Consider the following 23,695-nt stretch of genomic DNA (forward strand, 5'->3'; position numbering starts at 1 on the left):
GTTTGTCAACCCTGTGGTTTACAGATTCTACATTTCTGAATCGGCCTTCTTTCTAAACTTCCTCAATCCTCCCAGTTCTTTCTGTGTCATTAATGGGCATGTATACAATGGTGAATTCATGAATGTGCAATAAATATGCTGCTAGTTGTGGTTGAATATAGCAGCGCTTGGCCTGGTCTGGCTTCCAGGATGTAAACTAAGGCAATGCCGTACTTGTGTAGATTTTTGGTTGTTGAGCTTGCTCTTTCAAATGGTCCCTGAGCAGAATCTCGTAGTCCTGCCTGGTATTGCTAAGCACAGGAAAACTACAAAGTGCCGTACGGAACGTTGCTTTATAGGCATATGACATAGTGTTCTCAGTCATACATTCAATGAGAATGATTCAAGATTGCCAATTATTTTGTAAGATTTGTTATCTGAAGGGCAGAGTTACAGAGAAAGACAGAAGCAGACAGAAAAGCAATCGTCCACCTGCTGATTCATTTCTCAAATGCCTGCAATAGCCAGGGTTGGGTCAGGTGGATGTCATGAACCTGGAACTCCATCTGGATCCACTACATGGGAAGCAGGGATAGGACTTGGGCCATCTTCTACTGATTTGCCAAGTGCATTAGTAGGAACACCTATGACTTGAATTGATGCCCAAATGGGATGCTTGATACAAATAAATGATCCAAGTTGATGCTTACACGGCAGGTAGCAGTTTAACCCACTGTGCCATAATGCTGGTCTCACACATATAAATTAAACAGGATGTCTTGAAACAAAACACACAGTAACAGGGACATGTATTGATCAACTGACGAAAAGTATTTCCACAGAGGCTTGTGAGAGCTCAACTCTGTATGTTCCTGGGAAGCAATGTTTCAGAATTCATTAATTCACAGCAACTTTGGCGACTATAACTATCATGAACAAGAATCAGCTGCAATCATGGATAAACTATATGTCTAAAATCTTCCTCAATCTTCAGTACTAAACTCAGGAGTACAAATGAAAGAGATTGCCCAGGAATAAACTGCTCAGGAGTCCTTGGCTCTTATATGCTCATCTCTCAACTTTTGTGTATATTTGAAATTTCCCATACCAGAAGTTTTTATTTTTCAAGGAAAGCAAGCAGCAGAGCAGAAACACGAGTCTGGACTTTCTTTGGACATTAAAAAATCATTCACTGCCTTCTATAAAGAACTGTAATTATTTAGAAGTAGAATGAATTAAGTTTCATGTGAAGTGTAAATGATCCAGTGCCAAGTAAAGCCAGTATATACAAATCTACACAGACATGCCGGGGAGCCCAAGTGTGGGCTTTATAAATTGTCAGGTAATATAGAAAAGCCTGGGGCATTTTTAGAAACTGAAAGGAAAAAGATGAGAGACATCTAAATAAAAGAGTATGCTCTGCTTTCTAACTACAATAAAGGTCGGTTTCTAACTTTCATGTTTGTTTATCTCATTAATAAACCTGCTGCAGGCCACTGGGATGGCTCTGCCTGCCTCTGCCACAGCCCACTGGACAAGTTCATAACAGGTCAAGGTTAAAGGTCCTGTGTTTCACCACCTATTTCCACCATGATGCCCCAACTTGCTCTCAAGCTCTCTGACACTAATCCACATTTAATTGTACCAAGCCAAAGCTTCTAGATCCTTCTATTCCTCTATCCCCTGCAATACTGAGTCTCGATACATTCTGAATAAGTTTCCAGAGCTGCAAAGAGATTCCCCAGGGTACTCAGAGGGCATGGTTAGCTGCCATCTAAATTCTTGCATCTGCCCCGCAAGTAGCATGATTCCTCCAAGTTGTCTTCCTACATGTAATGCCCTTCTCTATACTGCAAAGATAAAATAGATTTTTTGGGTGTGGGGGGGAGTTTCTCTGTGTGAATGAAGGGGTGGTAGAGTTCTGTGGATAGCAGAAAGGCAAGGGAGGAAGCTGAAAAAAAAGATGTGTGCAACCATCGGAAACTGGCAAAATTCAGTCATTAAAGATTGATGGAAACTTTCATTTTGCAACTAGTGAAGCAGGTTTAGATATCTAAAAGAGACCACAGAAGTATCTGCGCCATTTAGAGGATCACTCAGGCTTCTAATTTCCAGTTGTAATGGAAAATGAATCTTGAAGATGTTTTATTGAGTTCTTACTATGAGCCAGGATCTATGTCCGAGGCCAGAGGCAGAAAAGAAGTAGGCATGGCCCATGTGCTTATGCTTCTCACAGACTTTGCAGCAAGAGGGTCATACTCATTGACATGATACAACAAGCAGTGGGATCCAGGGTGGGGATGTGGGAGCAGGACGTCTGGGAGAGAAAGGTGGTGATTCACTTTGCCCGGGAGCCCCTTGGTTGACTAGCTTCATGACTTGACATAGAGGGCAGATAAGTGGACAGCAGGAATGTACTTGGCCATTCATAGGCAATCTGATACTTCAGAATCATAAAGATCTAAGACTGAAAGGAAAGCTGTTGTGAGATTATCAAGGTCTTTCATGTAAAGATTGGGAGGTTTATCTCTTAAGCAGTAAAAACCCAGGGATATTCTTTAAACTTGTGTTATAGAGTGATTGGAAGTTCAATGAAGTAACAAAACAGCAACCAAATAAATCAACCCTCAAAGATCAAGAAAAGGCTAGATTGCAACTGACTCCATATCTAGCCAAAATTCCAAAATATTCTCAGATAAGAGAAAAACATTATATAAAATGCATGAAATTTCTTTTATTTTATTAAGAAAGAGTTCCCGTGATGTTCACTGAAGTTTTTTTTAAATCCTAACTTCTTATGTGGTGCCTCCCAAGTTCATCTTGTGCTTGGCTGATCAGCCAAGTAGTCACACAGAGGCTCTTTCTCCCTTTTGCTTTCTGACACAGGAACTGGATTTCCCTCCAGGTCATTGAAAATAAATGCTTCTACTATACTCTCATCTTTATTGGTTTTCTCTCTGGGTATCTGAGATGTGAGAGAAAGTGTGTGATTTTCTGATTTACCCTGGTCTGCATCCAGGTGTGTCTTAATTTTAATTCGAGCGGGAACAAAAGGGTCTTTATCTCTTGAACTTTATTCATCCTATCCCTGCGCTACAGCTGCCTCAACTATATTATCATTGTCAAGAAGAATTTCAGAGAGATTGGCAATACTTTTCAGACACTAGGCCCTCTACCAAAAATCTAGAATCATTCTTGGATCCATTTAGGATCTCTGGGTCTTTATGGGTGAGGCAACTCTTACTTGGAACACTGTGAAAGGCCTAGAAAGTTCCTGGCCAGCTCAGACCCCTTCACAGTCACGTCTCGGTGAGTCTGTGGCCATAACTGGCTCACACAGACACTGCTCCTTCTCTTCCTTCTCAATGACCGGAAGCCCACTTGTCTGCACTGGATTGCAAGTTACTGTAGAGTCTTGCAGGTGTGAGAAGAAACTCTTATACAACTGCAGCTGTAGGTTCTCTAGCTACTGACATTCACCTGGAATCCTATTGCCAGGACGGAGAGAGAGCACAGACACGAACCTAGGCGTGCTCACCCTTTATCTTAGCACCAAAATCTTTGGCTCAAACAAAATCTTCAACTCAAATTTAAAAACTTTACAAGTGAACGCATGACGATTTCAGACGGGTCAGAACTGAACTCCTGAGTCCACCAGCCATCTCTCCTAAAATGGCTCTGCAAAGATCAGATTGAAAGCCAATGCTCATGGAACTTTCTCCTTTCACAAGTGATGAAACAAAAGTTCAGTCTTGCTAAGCCATTTGCTGAAGGTGAAACCAACAGAAGAGAAAGCAACATCCTAACTCCAGTCTGATGTATCCCAAAGCCCCAAATCCTTCCTCGGGCTCAAGGTTGCAGCTTGCTGCTTTCCCACCTTTGCCTCCAGTAGTGTCTACTAACACGAGTGGTGGATCTTCATCTTAATGATCTATTTATTTGATGAAAGTCATGTCTGTATTTTTTTCCCTTTTTCTTAAATGCCACACACAATTCAGCTCACTAAATGCAAATTTGTGTTTAGGTACAAAAATCAGTGAGGTCTGACACATAATTCCTCATTATGTGTCAGAATTCTACTTGTATTGGTTTCAGTGAGTCCATTTCTAGAGTTCATTATTTTTGTGAAAGTTTCACTCTGTTTGGCAAGGGAGACTATTAGCAAAGTTGACTCTGGATGGTGTGGTTAAATTATCCTCTGAACTGGGATATTTTTTAGAGTAAAAGGGTGTTCAATGAGTTACTACTAGGAGACAACAGGGGCAAGTCAAGGCAGTTCCTGACAAATCAGAGTGGAAAGGCCACCCTCGAAGAGCTGGTAGAAAGTTGAAAAAAATCCATTTGTAAAACAATGTGCTTTGGTGTGGAGACCATTGGGTGGTAAAAACAGAGTAATTTAAAAAAATAGGAAGTAGCAGACACTGGTGTAACTGGTGGATTTACAGTCAGAATAAGGATCTTTGTGTCTTGTTGCCTTGAATCTGGAGCCTGTAGTAGTGGGCAGCTTGACTGGGAAGGGAGTAGAAAGCAAGCGAAGAGGAGAAAAGCTCCAAATGTGGAACCGGTGAGAGCGAAAAAGGGGCCCCAAGAAGGGGATTTGGCTCCTGAGTTCTCTGCAATTGTTTGCAAAACAGAACACATGAGACGTTCTGTCCAGATAACTCCCAAATTTCTGGGACAATGGAGAGAGACAAGCCTTCGACTAATCCTAAGAGATGCAACTGTATATGGCCTGACAAGCATGAGCCTTGTATTGTTTGGATGGAAGAGGGGAAAACTGGCATAGCCTCAGCATTTGACATTGGGATTAGAAAGGACAGCTGCTCACATTCCTAGTTGGAGCCACATCTAGTGCAAGTGGTGAGCCCGCCCTTTGTCTGCCTTGCAGCCCCACCACAGTCCCCAGACCAAGCTCTGGAGGGTCTCCTCCTTGGGCGGCTATGTTGTCCTTGGATTCAGTACTTCACATTGCTGAAAGGTAGCCATTTGGTGTTGCTGGGCACATTGCTTTACACAGTCCTTTCTCTTTCACAGGAAAGAAAACCCTAACACCCTTACAAAGTATCTGCAATCCAAAAACCAATTAGGTGTTTGGTCTTGCTCTCACAGAACACACAGCCACCCTGACATGAGTTTAAGATATTCATGACAAAGGAAATTGTCCATTGAACTTTTGCTATGACACTTGTATGTTTAGGGTGCCAAACCATTGCAGTTTGCATGGGACTGCCCTGTTTTCAGCATTTAAAGCCCCATCTGCTGGAAAACCCCTCAGTCAGTATGGGAAAAACCTTGGTCCAACTGCATGCACCATACCAACGCAGCTAACAGACTTCCTGATGCATTTTACACAGCAGGTATTGCAGATGATCTAACTGAAGCTCAGACACTACCTCGTGTCACAACACAACCTAACTGTTAGAACATGAGATGGCAGTATTTTCATTCCCCTCTCTCATAACGTCAAAGCAAGTGTCCATCTATTACATACTCATCTCCCTGTTCTCCTCAATATGAGGCCATGGCTAAAACCACTGTGACCTTTTCCACCCCACTGAGGACTCACCTTCCTAATCCTTGGCAAGAACTTGGAGCAAAGTTCCTTTGCACTGGGTGGCCTAGCCAGTGTTGGAGTTGAAAGGGTTCCTGGAAGACATCTGGTCAACCCTGTTCATTCCATGTCTGAGTCTTAGCAGGGGGTTACTCAGAGTCAGACAGATAGTGAATGCCAGAGCTGCAACTTCATCTACGATCTTTCAGATCCTAACATGGTGTTTTCCTTTCTGCAAAGTGATGCAATGTCTAAGTTTTTCAACAAGGCAGATTTGAAATGACAAGCTTAGTATGGGCAATTTCTCAGCAAGTACGGATTTCTGAGTAGATTCACTGTTTCACAACATGACATTTTGTAATAATGAAATATATCAGGGATTTGCAATAGTATACCCTGTCTCTTTACTTAATTGATATTTCTAAAGTTCACATATTGAGTGTCAAAAGCCTAGAGTTCAATGCATGTCCAAGGAAATCCATTGCTTTTATAGGTGGTAGATTTCTCCCATAGTTTCACATGAGAAAGGATAAGGAGACATTTCTTCATCTGTGGAGTGGTATAGGAATAGCGAACAAGTTAAACAGAATGGCTGAGACCAATCGTAACAGCATCATCTGGAAATATGGATTCTCAGGTCCCAACTCAGACCTTCTCAACTAGAATATAAATTTCCTTACCACCCCCCAGGGACATCTACACACACACACACACACATACACACACACACACACACACACACACACACACACACATCATGTTAGAGAATGACCAGCTGACGGGCTACAATATAATTTGTCTGCTATCAATGGCATTGCTATCCCATACCTGATTTGTAGGAACTGGACACACAATCTCAGCAGTCACTTGGAGAGTTCTAGGCAGCCAAAAAAAAAAAAAAAAAAAAAAAAAGGGTAAGAAACACAAGCAGGTGAGCCCTAAGTAGTGGTGACACATCCATGATTATAGAGACTGTTTCCTCCAAATTGAACTTGAGTGTTTTTCTTCTCTTGTATAAACTAAATATATTTTAGCTTCATTTTTCATCTCTATAATCCAATACTTTTTCGCTGCTGTCTCAATGGTAGGGCAAACTTGTGTTGAACAAGGATGAAATCAATCACAAGTTCTGAATTAGCTCCTTGAAATGTTTCAGAAGCATATTTGACCTGGAGTTGAGAGGCATGGCTTTGAAGCTTTCCTCCCATTTGGGTTCAATTTCTCCCTTGGTGCCAGCTCCCCTTCATAAAGAGAGGGCTGGCGTGCTCATTAAAAATCTCCTCCACTGCTTTCAGATCTTAATTGTATAACTCTCGTGAAGTATTGACTTCTTGATCGTGACACGCCACATTCCTCTTCTTCAGCCAAGAAACTGAAGCTTTCTGCTTCCCTGTAATCTCCCACATGCGAGTTTTGTGCTCTTGATGGAGTTCCTAAGCTGAATAAACTGCTGTCTAAAGTCAAATATCAACATCAATGGTTATTTCATGTTACAAACATTCCTTTTTATTTTCCAAAAAGCAAGACTATCTTATCCCAGGTTCCTGGAACGATCTAAGCACGTATTAACTTATCTGGTTACCCAAATGTCTCCAGGCCTCATCAGCCTGGGGCTTGTAGTGGGATTAAGTTTATATCTCTGCCCAAATTATGCTACTGGGAGCTCAAGCAAAAATAAAGACTTCTTTTTTTTATTATCCATTAATTACTTGCAGGTGGTTCCAAGGGGATCCCTCCAGGATACCCACAAGCCAGGTACTTAACCGTGGTTCCATGTGAGCTCTTCCATTCCAGTTTGTCCTATGAAAAAAGCACAGTTCCTAAGCTCATTGCAACTGTATGGACGTCAGTTTGGATGACCTCGATAGACCCACATGTTAAAGGCTTGATCCCCTAAGTCTTTTGCTGATGATAACAAGAAGTCTTGAACTTAATCCAGTTATGACATTTAGAGTTGGAACCTTCATAAAGGGACCAGGTTAAACTAGCTTGCTAGGGTGAAGCCCCTTTGATAGAATCATGGTGCTGTTTTTGTGTGACGCCCTAACCCACATCTTCACTCCATGAGCAAGATCACCACCGCGGGAAGCCAAACCAATGGGCTGTCTGAACTTGGACTGTGAGCCTTCAGATCCATAAGCCCAAAGACACCCCCTCTGTTCTTTGCTGTCATAACATAAACTGACCTGCACGCACATCTTCTCCACTCTCTAGAGAAGATCACTCAGGCACATCAATGAATCAAGATGAAATATTGGAGGAGAGGGGTGATAGCTAGCCTTCTCTAAACTGCAGCTCAGATAATGACAGAAATGTTAGTACTCTCAGTTGTAGAGTACCCCTCTCATCTACCGTGAGTCCTCACGTCCACATGGGATGAGGGACAGGGATTTTGTGCTTAATTTACCCAAATTATATAATGTCTTCATTCTATTTCACTATTAATGAGAGAGAGAAAAAGAGTATAGGAGAGAGAGAGAGAAGAGAAGGAGAGAGATTGCTATTTCATCCTTTGGTTGGTTTATTATGCAAACTGACTACCAGAAACTCCGTAGCCACTTCTGGGAAGGAAGTAGCCTTGTTTTATTCCAGAGGGCACTAGCCTGGATCACACTGTAATAGCTGGGCCGTGACTATCCCCCTGTCTCAAACTTTTACAGAGTAGTGGTGGGAGCTATTTTTAAGGCTGGTAAAGGCAGGTAGGTGGGAATACAGAAGCAAATACACAGGAGTTAGCTTGGGGAATGCAACCCTGGGAACTTCTTGAGCTGTTACAGCCAATATTTCTTGATCTTTTTCCTTATTCTTGGCATTCTTGTCTTCATCTGACTTTGATGTTCCTGTGAAACTTGGTATCTTGCTACATGACTGCTGTGTCCTGCATGTGAGCTTCATTTTTGCTCACATGCAGGTTGGTTTCCACTTCAAGTTCACTTCACAAATGTCTACAATGTTCAAGGATAGATCAGATCATGCCAGGAATGGGAAATCAGCCATCCTCTCTGACTCCTAGGATGAACCTTAGTAGGAAATTGGAGTCTGAAGGAGACTCAGGATTCAAACTCAGAAATTCTCATAGGGAATATGCATTTCCCAAGTAGCATTTTCTTTCTTTCTTTTTTTTTTTTTTTTTTTTTTTTTGTTTCCAAATTTTCTATTTCTCCTTCTTGTTTCAGGGGTGTGTGTGTGTGTGTGGCCGGGGTGAAAACAGGAGAAGCCATACCCAGTCTCCCAACTGCCCCAGTACCCAGGGATGGAGAATGGCCACCTGATATCAACCCAGGGTTCCAATGTGGCGTACACTCCAAGGGTCTGTCCAGGTGGTTTTGATGGTTCTGAAATGTTGTTGGTCTTACTGATCCAAGGATGAGGGAACCCTTTCAATGTCCATTGGCTGATATAGTTGACCTCAGAGTCTCCATCTGACCAGATATTTGCTGTCATCGTTCGGCTGGGGTAGTTGTTCAATTTGTTCTGCCCTCCTTCCTCTGGGATAGTACAGATGTCCCCTGCATGGCTCAACGGGCTGCCACATCCTCCATGTGGATCTAGGTCAGCTGTCCACTATTCCGTCTTTTCCACTGAGGAGGACCTGTTCTCACAGGTGGGCCAAGGACCTGAGCCAGTTGACCTGGGCCCCACCAGACCCACACTCATGGGACTCATGAACCTAGCACCTACTGCAGTGGTAGGCCAAAGAACCCAGGCCAGGCAACGCATGCCCTGCCAGATCCCCACTCCTGGGGCTCACGGACCTGGCACCCACCACGCAGGCAGAAACAATAACCTGGGCCAAGGGACCCAGGCCCTGCCAACACATCCCCCCACCGCCCCTTGGGTTCATGAACCCAGCAGCTACTTACAAATTTTACTACCCTCACTCCAAATCTCCAAATTTTACTACCCTCACCCCAAATTTCAGGTAAAGATCCTTACTTTGGGTTCATTTTTGCCTATGCTGCATATACTGAGGATATTCGAAGTCTCCTAAGCTTGCCAATGCTGTTTTCTAACCTGTATATTAGGAGTGGTTCTCAGAAGGACACAAGAAAAAGAAAACAAACAAACCAAACTGTCTCTAGCCATTCTGAGCATGGGAAATGAGATATCACCATGTGATTACTTAATCCAGTAATGGACCCTTAGGGGCCTGTGTCGTGGCATAGCAGGTTAAGCCACGGCTTGCAACTCCACCCAAGCATGTGGGCTCTGCCACCTAATCCAGTAATGGACCCTCAGGGGCCTGTGTCGTGGCATAGCAGGTTAAGCCACGGCTTGCAACTCCACCCAAGCATGTGGGCTCTGCCACCCATGTGTGAGACCTAGATAGAATTCCAAGCTGTTGGTTTTGATTTGGCCCAGTCTCAGCCATAGCAGTCATTTGGAGAGTGAACCAGCAGGGACAGAATCAGCCAATCAAAATCTCCTCTCACCCCCATTCTTTAGCTCTTTCTCTCTGTCACTCTTTCAAATAATTAGATAATTTTTTTTCAAACCCAATACGCCAGCGCCAGCACCAGCAGTTTTGGGGAGTGACTTGATATTCTTGATCATGACTATGTTGAAGTATTGCTTTGTGATGAGTTTTTCCTCTCTTCCTTCTCTTCCTCCTCCTCTTCTTGTCAGTCTATTTCTGCCTCTGTCTCCTTCTTCTCCCCCTCCTCTCCGTCTCCGTCTCTTCTAGAAGACACATTCTCTTCCTCTAAATTGAGATAATGTACCTTCACCTCCTCCATGCAGGTTCTCATACCAATCTCTTCTGGAAACACCTTCGCAGACACACCCATGGCTGCACAAAGTTTTCAGGGCATATACTGAGTGTCACATGAGGCAACCATTTGGAGTATAACCCAAACCAGCACTAATCTGTTTTAAGGAATCAATTTTCTGTTCCTCTCAGATAGCCTCTTATTTTTTTTATCCCAGTGGTATTGCGATTTTCAAGATTTCAGCACTTGCTGTTTTAATCTTTAAAGATTAGGCTTTTTAGATTTTGAGGAATTCTGATCTTTTGGGACTATGACCTAAAGATTGTGTCTTTGGGGATTCTCATTGGCAACACACAAACAGACTGCCTGTGCACTTGGGACAACCTAAGTCCCAAGGACTACAGAAAAGGCGCTGACCATGCCCAGAACCCATGGACAGAAAAGTGGAAAAAAGAGGGTGACATTTTTTAAAAAAATTTTTGCCTGCTGTATGCCTACAATGTCCCTCTGATTTAAAATTAGAGAGGCCAGGGGGTTTATTCCTCAAGTGTCTTTCTTACTCTACAGATTATTCCTTCTGTTCTCATAAAACCCGAAGATTAAAATTGCACAGTCTTTCACCAGTCACACACATACAAGTCTGTGCCCTTCTAAGTCAAGCTACCTACAGAACATCTCCCATTGGACAGTTCCATTGGCTCCTCAGACTCAATGCTGGAGCAGACTCAATCATCCTCTTCAATCCAGACCTTCCTTCCTAGTTTCTAAGGTCATTGGCAGGTGCCCCTCCCACTCCCACCTAACTCTAATCTCTGCTCTTTCCTCTTTCTCATGAGCTCCATCCAGCCCATCAACAAACATGCTTAATCTACTTCCTAAATCTAGTCACTGACTCTTGTACTCTTCCATTGCATTGGTGATACAGGTTTGCAGTCTCATGTGTTCATGGTTCAACCTGGGGATACATGATTTACACGACCATTTATTTAGAAGGCATGGCTGTGCTGAACATAAACCACCATACCACTGTGATGGTTTTTGAACCTTCAGATCCATTAGAGTGTCTCTGTCTGCACACTGACTCTTCTCCTCACTCCACTCTCCTGACAACTGGCCACTTGCTTTCATACCTTCTGTCTAGTAGATCACTTGTCGTGTCAAGGCTTTTGTGTGTCCAAGTATCGATCCCAGGGTGCTTCTCTTTCAAGATCCAGTGAAAACTTACTGCAGTGCCTCCTGTTCTTTTGTAACAACTAGTTGGCTCATTGATGATCCCCACTGTCAACGAGCTCCTTGAACACCGTTAAGTCTGGTAGACTCAACAGAAATGCATTTGCACTGTTGCAGTGTGGTCCTCTGGGGTGGGTGGCCCATGAGGATGTGGTGTGAACAGCTGTGAAGTGTGAAGTTCCAGGTCTTCTGAAGTTGCCTGGCATTGACCACGGCCTAATCTCCATGAGCTTAAAAGCTACTGGGGACTCAATTGTAATGTTGTGTTTACATTCTCATAAGTCCAAATTTCACCCTGGAATCCATCCAGCAAATTCATTTATGGGTAAGACATGCATATGAAAATCTTGCATTGAGGATGTTTGTCCAAAATGTTACAATAAGTATCAGCCACATTTACTTTCAAATATTAGGCTAACTATTCCAAATATGGTAAGGATGTGATTATGTGATAAACATGAAAAAGGCAAAATGGTTGTTTATATTTTGTATTCAGTTTTCCAATAGCAATGTTGAAGTTTACTAATTTCTGTATTTTCTCTCATTCAGCTGGCTGCCATTTCTTTTGAAAATCGTATTATAAATAACCAACCCAGCAGGAAATAGCGCTTCATGTTGCTGAATTTTTCTTTTTTTTCTTTCTAATTTATATCAAGGCTCCCATCTTTACCCTTCTGTCTTAGACAGATTGACCTAACTGGAGACAAAATGTGTTGGATCATAATTAGAGAACATGAATATTTATAGCTTTTAAATTTATCACTAGAAGAAAAAGCCGAAGTTATCCTCAACAAAGAGCAGCTTGTGTGTGTGTGTGTGTGTGTGTGTGTGTGTGTGTTCTGCCAGTTTTAAGGTTCATCAGTTCACAATTTTTAATGTTCAGCAGTGCTTGTATTTCCAAATCAGGAGTTTATTCAAAATTAGGCAACTGGAAGTATGATTGTGTGGCCCCATTAAGAGTGAATGAGGGTTAATGTACCTTCTTAGGAAACCCCTGATTCCAATATATGCAACCAGAAATTTGGGAACCCCAGATATTCCATATCCATCTCCAGGGATGTTTAAAACTTTACTTATTCTTTTTTTAACATCTGTAAGTAATTCATGTTTGTTTTGAATATTAGAATATAAAAGTAAGAATATGCAAATAATCGACTTTAAAGGCTATAAGGGATTCTCGCTGGCTGTGTAAAACTGCTATGCTCACAAGAGATTTTCCAGGCTGTTTACTTTTAAATCAGTTTATTATCCTCCATTCTACAGTATGCATTGTCATCATACAACATTCTACAGATAGAAACTAAGTCTGTGTGACAAATCTCACCCTGCCACTGAGCACAACTTATTTTCAAAATGACTCACAAACTTAACTAGATTTTTAATTTTGGAATAATTTTAGATTTCCACAAAAGTTGCAAAGGCAGTAGACAGAAAGCCTCCAGTGTCCTCTCACTGGTTTCCCCATTGCACATCCCTACACAGAGAAGCTTTGAAAAGTTCATAGAACATTGGACTTGTCATTTGTGCTAAGGGACTATAGTATTGTGATAACATAGGGAGAAATGCTTGCAGGGGCGAATGAGGATGGAGGACAGGGAGAGGAGGGAAGAACCTACAAAAATGTATTGTGGTTAACAAACACATAACAAAGGTGCTAGGGTGATTAACAAGAGTGTCCAGCATCTTTTCTTAGGAATAAATGTCATCGTGTGTCCCGAGGCCCTAATGAAGGTACAGTGAGGACTAGATCCTCGTTATTTATGGGCAGTAGCAGTTAACAGTAATAAAAGGGATGTTAACAATCTCAGATGAACATATACAATCAGCCTCTTACGGATGGTCCCCGTCGTGGACTGTGTTCAGGGGGATATGTCATGGAAATGTAACAGAAATTAATAATGTCCATAGCTGGAAGCCAAGAGAAATAAGTCCTCATGCATCCACCACAAGGATGGACTCACCATGAAATAACTGACAATCTCCTACGTTATTGGGGGATATCCCAGTGGCAGCATGATGGACTTGGTGAAAATTCACGAAAGGCACCAGACTGGAGGGTAAGACAGGAAGGAGGGGAAGGAACTTGGGGGAGGGGCAAGGGAGACTCCGGTGCCAGCTGAACTGAGTCAAGAAGCAATTAAAAATGTATTGTGGAAAATAATAAAAAAATTAAAAATATTCCAAAAAACGCTTACAAGAAAAGGTGCATTACCTTTTAATTTGCTATTTCACAAATTTTCCGAACTCCTCCCCTCCCCCTGCCATGTGATTCTGCAATACATTGGACAGCACCAAGAACCGGACATTGCCGCATTCGTATTCACTGAACTCCAGGCTACACTTGATTGCATCAGTTTTTCCATTTGTGCCTTCTCTCTGTGTCAGGACCCAATCCAGGGCACCACTGCACTTAGTTTTCCTATCTCTCCAGGCTCCGTGGATCTGAGACTTGTTTTTAGTCGTTGCTTCCTCCCACTTCCCCACCACCAAATTAGCAGTCTCGAAGGGGCCTGGTTTTGGGGAGAACACTTACTTCCAACTATGTATAAATATTCCTCCACATATGTGTGTAAAAATACTAAATGTAATGAGACATGAGATTTTGATAAAAGGACTTGAACTATCTGCCTTGTTTTTACATTTGTGAATGTCATTCTGCATAAGCATTTTTCAAAGTTCCATAGTGCTTTGTTATGAACACTGAATCATAATTTATCAACCAGCCTTTGATGACATATGTCTTCTTGACTTTCATTATCAAAATTCCAAACCAGCCTGCAAGAAACATCTTGGATGGAAATCTCCAGGCATGTAAATGATAACTGTCTAAACATAAACTATTGGCAGTTGCCAAGGTATAATTTTCTAAGGATGACATATGAGAAGGTGCCAGGATACAATATTAGAAATTGCCAAAGACTTACCACTTCACAAATATCCAGGTGGCCTGTTAGCTGTCCATGAAGATTTTGTGCATCTGTGATGCCAGCTGCCGCAGACCTGCTTAAGGTCTGATAAGGGTGTGGCTTTTCTACTTCATGATCCTTAGCCTCCTGTCTTTCTCCTTTTTAATATTTCCTCTCTGTGGCCATTATCAGATTGGGGTGGAGGTAAGCTCAGGGGACCGTAATTCACCTACGTAGACACTTTCCAAGGTTAGGCTGGGAAGCTTTTAACTTCATTCACTAAAGCCATTTTGCTTAAGGTACTCTTCTGGTTTGGCTTATGACTTTTTTACATAAAGGAGAACTTTCAACTTTTTTTATGCAGGGACCTGTGTCGTGTGGCAGCATGTTAACACCAGTCGGGACAGGACCATCACGTGTCAGAGGCTTTGTTCCAGGACTGGCTGTACCACTTCTGCTCCAGCTTCCTGCTACTGTTTCTGGGAGGCAACAGATGATGGTTCAAATGCTAAGGTCTCTGCTACTCGCACAGGAGACCTGGATGGAATGTCTGGATTCTGGATTCAGCAGGACCCAGCCCTGACTGCTGCAGCCATTTAGGGAAAGTGAACCAGTGGGTGGAAACTGTCTCTTTCCAGCAAATGAGTAAATAAATAAATAAATAAATATCTTTTTAAAATATCTTATTTATTTTTATTGCAAAGTCAGATATACAAAGAGCAGGAGAGACAGAGAGGAAGATCTTCCATCCGATGATTCACTCCCCAAGTGACTGCAACGACCGGTACTGCACCGATCCAAAGCCAGGAGCCAGGAACTTCCTCCAGGTCTCCCACACGGTTGCAGGGTCCCAAGGCTTTAAGCCATCCTCGACTGCTTTCCCAGGCCACATGCAGGGAGCTGGATGGGAAGTGAAACTGCCGGGATTAGAACCGGTGCCCATACGGAATTCCGGGTAGTGCAAGATGAGGACTTTAGCCGCTAGGCCACTGGGCCAGGCCCAATAAATGAATCTTTAAAAATATTCTCCATTCAAAGCAATTTTGTGTGTGTGTGTGTGTGTGATCCACTATAAGGTAAATGGCAAGTACATTATCTCAAAAATTAAAAGAAAATTAAAGAAAGCAACGGGGAGGGAAAGAGGATGAGAAACATCGCTTTGAGCCTAAAATTACATGTAGAAATACATGAAATCTGCTCTCGTCCTATAAATAAAAAATAAGAAAGATAAAGTAAAAATGATAAGCTTTATTTCTCCACATAGGTCCCATCCAGGTCAGCAGACAAAAGTTCATTGACGCAAAACAAAATAATGTCTATCCTTCTCATTTATACACTCACAGACATAAAGCACTTTCCCATAGTACAATTGCATGGCTATTATCTCTTGTATTTTTTCTGGTATTTTCATAATCTCTCTTTAAAAAAATTGAACTTATTTGTGACTTACTTTGCTTCAAGATAGTGTTCTAATTGGTTCCCCACTGCCTGACATACAGCACATTGTTTCTCCTCCATGAGTTGAGATCCCATTTACAGAAGTAGACCACCTGGTAAGGTTCCTGGGTGATGTTCCAGCAAGACAACCAGAAATAGACAATAGTTACAAAAACTCCCAGCTCTGTCTCTGTGACCATTCCCAGTGCAATTGTTCAGTTTTCACTGATGAACGCAGGGCAGGCTGACTACAATGTCACATTTCCACCTCTGCTTTGTCCTATGTTTGTGTCTCTCCTGTTCTGGGCTTTCCATATAGGAGGAGACCTGCCTAAGCTGGGCCAGCACCTGGTAGTATAGTCTTCTGAAATGGATTCCATCCAATGCCTCCTTCCCCAGGCTTTACCAGATGTCTCTGACTTTAAACATCTCTGTATGTTTCTGCCCAGAGAACCTTTATTACACATAGGAAAGACTCGATATTGTGTTACTAAATACATAAGAGTTTGTGACCTTAGTTGCCAACTCATGAAATTACTCATAGAATGAAAACCTACTTCAGGGGATGCCTGGCATGACTCTAAAATCTCTGCATTTCTCCCAGTTCTAAGAGATAGAAGTCATTATTGCCCCCTCATGCTGCAGATGAGAAATGATAACATGGAGAGGTCAAGTGACTTGAGTTCTTGGCACAGCTTATGATCTGCACAGCCTTGACTGTAAGACCTCCATGGTTCATTTCACTCCTGGGGGGTATGCATGTTCTTTCCAGATCACAAAATCAAATCAACAAAGTCCTTAGGTCCTGAGTCAGTCAATACATTTTTTCCTCTTAGGTCTCCGTTAAAATTTTTGTTTGTTTGTTATTTGAAAGCAAAGGGAGGGGGACTAGAAGAGGGAAGGAGGGAGTGAAAGAGAGTTATTCTGTTGGTTCAGTCCCAGAATGCCTGTAATAGTTAGGCTGGGCCAGTCCAGCTCAAAGCCAGAAGCCCACAGCTCTATTCAGTCTCTCATATAGGTAGCAGGGATTCAGACAGCTTGAACCATCACCTCCTTGCTTCCAAGAATGCTTTTAAGCAGGAAGCTGGGTTTGAAGGAGGGTAGCTGAACCAGGAGCTCTGAAACACTCTGATATAGGACACCAGTATCCTCAACTGGTAGCTTAACGCACTGTGCCACAATCCTGTCCCTGGAAATGACATTGCTACGTCATTTCTCCAACTGTGCCCAAGCAAGGCAAGGCTTTACGGGGGCTATCAAAGTTTCTATCTGGAAGGTGCCCTTTGCCATGACTGATAACAGCTGAAGCAGAGCCAATGACTATGTCTATTGCTGATCCTCAAATTTCTCTGTGTTCCTTTACTCTCCTAGGCAGAGGTCTGGTGTGATTCCTGACTTCGCAGCTAGTCATTTTCATAAGCTATCAGTTCATCTAGGATTCGGACATTCGGCACGCCTGAGCCAGTCTCTGTGCACATCCCCCTATCTTCAGCATCAGGAACCCCCAGTTCGCCCCTGTTGACCACATGCACGAGGGCACCCAGATGTTTACTGGCAGAGTCTGATGGAACCCTCAGATCTCCTGACCCTCAGTCTTTGCTCCTTGCCCAACAGCTTGCTGCCTTCAGCTGTATGACAAATCTTGCTTTTTGATGATTTTTTTCCCCCAGTCACTGGGTGGCTGACATCAGTTTCCTGTAACCAAACACAGCTTGCAGGCGATCTTGCCCGTCCCAGACAACAAAGTGCCTGTGAACGAGTTTATGGCGGAGATAAGCATGCCCGACACCAACCTTCTCTTGTCTCTGTGTAACAGCGTACGAGTTAGAGTGTTATACCCCTGCGATGCAGGGATCAGGGCCTGCATAGTTTGTAAGTACATCTCTTAACTCCTTTTAATGATCAGATGTCAAAGATGCCTTTTACACGCCTGCAAAGCACAACTCTTGAATATTTTGGTTGTCACTACATTCGATCCATGCACTCTACAAAATATGCTTTTAATTTTGCACATAAGAATACTATGTAAAAACTGCACTTGGCTCACTTAGCATCCATTCCTAGCTAGCCCCCTTGTCTTGCCATCATCTACTCTGTGAATCTTGAAAATTGCATACTTATTTCTGTTGCCCTGGCAGCTTTGGAGATCCTTGTGAGACATGAGAATCTATGAAAGGGGCTCTCTGAGAAACGGGTCTGGTCCAAAGGGTGCCATTGCAATTGGTGGGTTGGTACTTCTATCCAGTGTGCAACATCTGCATGATAACTATAGGTGTGATAGCTATCTTCTAACAGTGAATCAACAAGCATAACAAGGAAAATGAAGTCAGGCATGGTGGCACTGGGGTTAGGCTGCTTCTTGGGGTGCTCACTTTCCCATAACACAGCATGTGAAATTGAATCTCAACTCTGCTTCCAATTCAGTTTCCTACTCTTGTGCCTGGGAGGCATCAGATAATGACCCAAGTATTTTAAATCTCTTCTGGGTTCCTGTCACCCATGTGGGAGACCCAGCTTGAGTTCTTGACTCTTGGATTTAGGCTGACCCAGTCCTAACTAATGTGGATAATTGGGAAGTGAACCATTTGGTAGAAGATCTCTCCTCTCTCTCTCACCCTGTTTGTTGTGATAGCAGCAAGGAAGTCTAACTGGGGATCCCCACCCCCCACCTTCAGCCAACAATAAGTAGGAGCCCTGTTCTTGCAAGTGTCAGCAGAGGTGAGGCCAGACCTTTCAAAGCCACCTGACAAAACTGAAACAGCACTCCATGTCCATCTCCTGAATGGTGACAAAGGAGACTTGATCAAATAAGATCTGAATAAGATACAAACTCTAAGAAAATGATATGCTAAATATTCTGGTGTCAATTTTAAAAAAGCACTTACTACACCAATATAGAGAGTTGCAATAAAAAAAGTATATGATAAAAAACAGACAAAATGGAAATGTCAGGCCAAAAACAACATAGAAGAACTGAAGGAGAGAATAAAATGGATGGCTTAAACAGTAGACTTGAGAAAAGAGTGAATCAGAGAATGGGAAGACAAAGCAATAGAAATGACCCCAGCTGAATGACTGAGAAAATAGACTAGGAAAATCAAAGAACACCAATTTAGGGATAAAAAAAATATCTTGAGAAAAACAAAATGAAAACAATAAAACAAAACCTCTGTTATGGGGCTGGGGTTGTGATGTAGTAGGTTAAGCCTCTGCAGTGCTATCAATGTCACGGAAGCCTGGCCTGCCCAGTTATTGTGGACATTTGGGGAAATAAACCTGTAGGAGTTGGTTTTTCCCTCTCTATGTATCTCTCTGTCTCTGTTTCTCTCTCTCACTTTTTTTTTCATGCATACTGCCTTTAAGATAAATAAATAAATGAGCAAACTCTGAAAAACAAGAATCCAAAACTACAATATCCTTCATGAATACAGATTGCAAAAATCAACAGAATACTACCAAACTGAATATAAATAACATTACATTAGAAACATCATGCACCAAATAAATTTGCCTGTTGGATATAAAGATTGTCTTACATATGTAAATAAGTCTATGTTACACATCATATTAGAAGTGAGAATGAAAATCACATGGTCAGGGCTGGCTCAGTGGCATAGTAAACGAATCCTCTGCCAGCAGTGTTAGCATTTCGTAGTCCTGGCTGTTCCACTTCTGATCTAGCTCCTTGCTAATGGCCTGGGAAAGCAGAAGTTACCTAGGACCTGCACATGTTGGAGACCTGGAAGCAGCTCATGGTATAGACCAGCCCAGCTCTAGCCATTGCAGTCATTTGGGGAGTGAACCAGCAGATGGAAGATCTCTTTCTCTAGCTCTTTCTCTTTCTCGGCAACTCTGACTTCATACAAAATACACACTTTTTAAAAATAATGCAGTGGTAACAATAGCTTCAGTAAAATCACGTTCTAAAACCTGGTGCCTCTTCATAGCTTAAAAAAAAAAAAAGGAGGTATAACAAGAACGTAACACATTAAAGGCCATATATGCAAGTGCTACATCTGACTGCACACTCAGTGTTGGAAACTGAAAAATTTTTTGTTCTGAAATCCAGAAAAAAGTAAGGCTAGTCACTCTTATTTTGTTCATCACACTTCTTTACTAGAGCAATAGACCAAAAAAAAAGAAAAAAAAAAAGAAATAAAAACCCAGCCATAGTGAAAAGGAAGAAGTAAAATAATTTGTGCTTGCAGGTGACATGTTCTTTCATGTAGAAAACACTAAAATCTCCATAACTAAAGCCGTTGGAATCAAGCCCGGCACTGTAGCTAGTGGCTGAAGTCCTTACCTTGCATGCACCAGGATCCCAAATGGGTGCCGGTCCTAATCCTGGCAGCCCTGCTTCCCATCCAGCTCCCTGCTTGTGCCCTGGGAAAGCAGTCGAGGACGACCCAAAGCCTTGGGACCCTGTACCCATGCGGGAGATCCAGAAGAAGCTCCTGGCTCCTGGTTTTGGTTTGGCTCAGCTCCGGCCACCACTGCAGTCAGTTGGGGAGTGACTTAGCAGACGAAGATCTCTTTTTCTCTGTCTCTCCTCTATGTGTATCTGAATTTCCAATAAAAAATAAATAAATCTTTTTTTTTTAAAAGCTGTTAGAATCAACTATTTTAGCAGAGTAACAAAATACAAAATCAACATACAAAACACAAAAAAGCAGCTTCTTCGAGTCATGCTAATGAAGACCTATTTGAAAGAAAATTCAGGAACCAGTTCCATTTGCAATGTCACCAAAAAGATTAAGATTTAGGAGTAAGCTTAGCTGAAGAGGTTAAAGGATTGGCACACTGAAAACTATGAAACATTAACACCAGAAATTTTGAAAGACACACATAATTGGCGTGACATCCATGTTTATGGATTGGTGGAATTACTATTGTCAAATGTTTGTTTTTTTTTCAAAAGCAAAATCAGTATATTTAATTAAATTCTATGAAAAAAAAAAGACCCATCAAATATTTATGGAAACAGAAAAAAGCAATTGCAAAATTCTGTTGGAACCACAAAAGAACCTGCATCGCTAAAGCAGTTTTGAGCAAGAAGAATAAAGTGAGAGGTACCACACTTGCCCATTTGAAAATATGTTACACGGCTTCAGTAATGCAAATGGTATGGTGCTGTCATAAAAACACACAGACTAAATAGATTAGAGAGCCCAGAATGCAATGCACACACAAAGGACGAACTGGTGCTATTCCGTGAGAATGCCAAGGATACATAGAGGGGAAAGAGAGAGTCTCTTCATGAACTGGCTGAAAAGTAGGGGATCCACATGCAGAAGAATAAAATTAGACCATTATCTCACAACAAATGCACACATTGATTAAAAACAGATTAAAAACTTAAGCATGAAATCTGATGCAATAAAACTCTTAAAACTTAGGGGGGAAAACCCTTGTTAGACATTAAATTGGGCCATGTCTCTTAGACATGATACTAAGAACATGAATAGAGCAAAAATAGAGAACTGGGATTCCATGAACTAAAACCAGAAAACTTCTGCAAGTCAAAGGAAACAGCATGGAGGATAAGTAAATTACGGAGTGAATTAAAATATTTGCAGGTGAGGCATGATCAGCAGTTAATAACTAAAAGTGTCTAAGAAATGCCTACAACTTCTATTTTTTAAAAATGGAAAGACGCAATCCAGTAACTGTCTTGATTTTTTTTGAACAAAGATCATGTTCACTGAAATTTTGTTTTGTAGTCTTAGTTTACATTCCAGAGTAGCCTTATGGTCTCCAACTTTGTTTTTTCTTAATTTTTTTTTTAACCTATGATGAGAGTTTTAGCAATCAGTATACAGCCAGAGAGGATCCTTCTCGATTTCTCTCATGGGTTACCCAGATCATCCTGAATTCTGCAGTTCAGTAGCTCGAGTTGGGATGCAGGGAACTGTGGGACAAGAAACATGATCGCACCATTTCTTTCCTGCTATGTGAGAAGTGGCCTGGTGATCTGCTGGATCTGGGCACTACAGCAGGTGCAAGCCCAGACTCCATCATGGGGCATCAGCTCTCGGGTTTGAATGAGGCTGCTCTCTGACTAGTGGCATGGAACCAGGGAGTCCTATTTCACATGTTTGTCAGTTGCAACTTTGACTGTGACATTGTGGCATCACATGGCCCAACTGACCTCTCCCTTTCCCCTCGGAGCAGTGTCTTGCCTTGGCTTCCAGATTCTCACATGTCTAACAATGATTTTTCTCAACATCACTCAGCAGCTCCTCTTCAGCTACAGGTTCTCTCTCTCTCTCTTTTTTTTTTTTTTTTTTTTTTTTAAGAAAATCCCTTAGCTATTCCTTTAACACTTTTGGCGTTAAAACTAAGTCCTAAACAAAGAAGGATGAGCAGCTCCCCTTACCCTACAAATCTACTGACTTCAGGTGCCACCCAGATGTCAAAGAATTCATTTCCTGAGCTTATATCATTAGTATTACATCATACGCAACTACGTAGTATGTACTACACACCCATTGGAAATGTTTCCTCCTGCTCTAATCTAGGTCTTTTCTGTTCTCCGACTCGGGTCGTGAACTGCCAGCTCTATCCACTTGTCCCGTCCATCACAGGAGAATGATTTCTGACTCACCCATCCCTCTCAAGCTTCGCACTCAGTTTACAAATTAGAGTAATTATAATTTAATTAAACCTGTTGTCTTGAAGGCCCACCCATTGTCTCTTCATTGAAATAATCTCACATCTTCAAAAATGGCAGCGAAGTGCAAATTTCAGCTCTTCTTCAGACAAACGGTGGGCTTGATTTGTACGCCCTTGGAATTCATCATGTACTTTGGGCCAGTTCAGTGTCAATTCTATGACCTGGGACACTCTACCTGAGTAGGAACTGCTGAGAATTTTATCCTAATTTGTTCTCCTGTACAGTAAACCCACACCCATAGCCCAGTCTTTTATGATGGAAACTCTGGATTTGTGTTTCCCAGATGAGGGTGATAAGGAGTAGAAACCATGAACATGTGTACTATGAGAAAAACATTTTTATTTTTTAAGCTACTGGAATTTTAGGATTGTTTATTGCCATGGGATGACAGGCCTATTTTGACAAATAGACTTGACCTTTGTAACTTCCGTTTTCTGGCTACTTCTAAGAATTTTTTATTCAATAAAAAGAATAATATTTCAAAATGTGCAAAATGGATTGATGAACCCTTTTCAATGACTTTCTATGATCTAGGAAATAAAATCTCTAACATCAACTGTCATGCTTTATCTACCAGCTCAGCTTTTTTCTCACATCTCTCTCTCTCTCTCTCCCTCTCTTTCAGACCTGCTGGGTCCTGAACTACAATATCCTCTTTTTCCCTTAATAAAGTCATAAACTCTTTGATCATCCCACGTAACTAATCTAAAATTTTTCTTTCATGCGATTTCCTTGAAAGAGGAGGATTTTCTGGCGGTAGATTAAACTGGATTTACTTGCTATATGCTTCGGTAGCACTTTGTCATCTTTTACAGTAAAACACATTATAATTATAGGGTTACTAATCCCCATGAGATGAAGGGCTCTGCCTAGGTTGGCTCCATCTCTAGTATCCAGCATCGCTCCTGACACGTAAGAGCCTAAGCAAGCATTTGAATGAACTGAGAGCCACAGTTCCCATCGCTGTGTCTGTTAAGCAAAGTTTGTGCTGTGGTGAGCGCACAGGTTTTCAAGGCAGGGTTAGTTGACATTTCTTTGTTTTTCACTCTGCTGTTGCTACTTCTTAGAAAGCTGTTAAAGGCCTCCTTTCTCAACAGCAACAACAACAACAACAAAAAAAAAGGACATTTACTCCTGTCCTGTTACACTGTTCTGTGCTGTTGTACTATTCTTGGCCAAAGCCAGTAGCCAAGAGCTTGCCTGGGTCTCC

Source organism: Ochotona princeps, chromosome 17, assembly GCF_030435755.1.
Source record: "Ochotona princeps isolate mOchPri1 chromosome 17, mOchPri1.hap1, whole genome shotgun sequence".
Taxonomy (NCBI): domain Eukaryota; kingdom Metazoa; phylum Chordata; class Mammalia; order Lagomorpha; family Ochotonidae; genus Ochotona; species Ochotona princeps.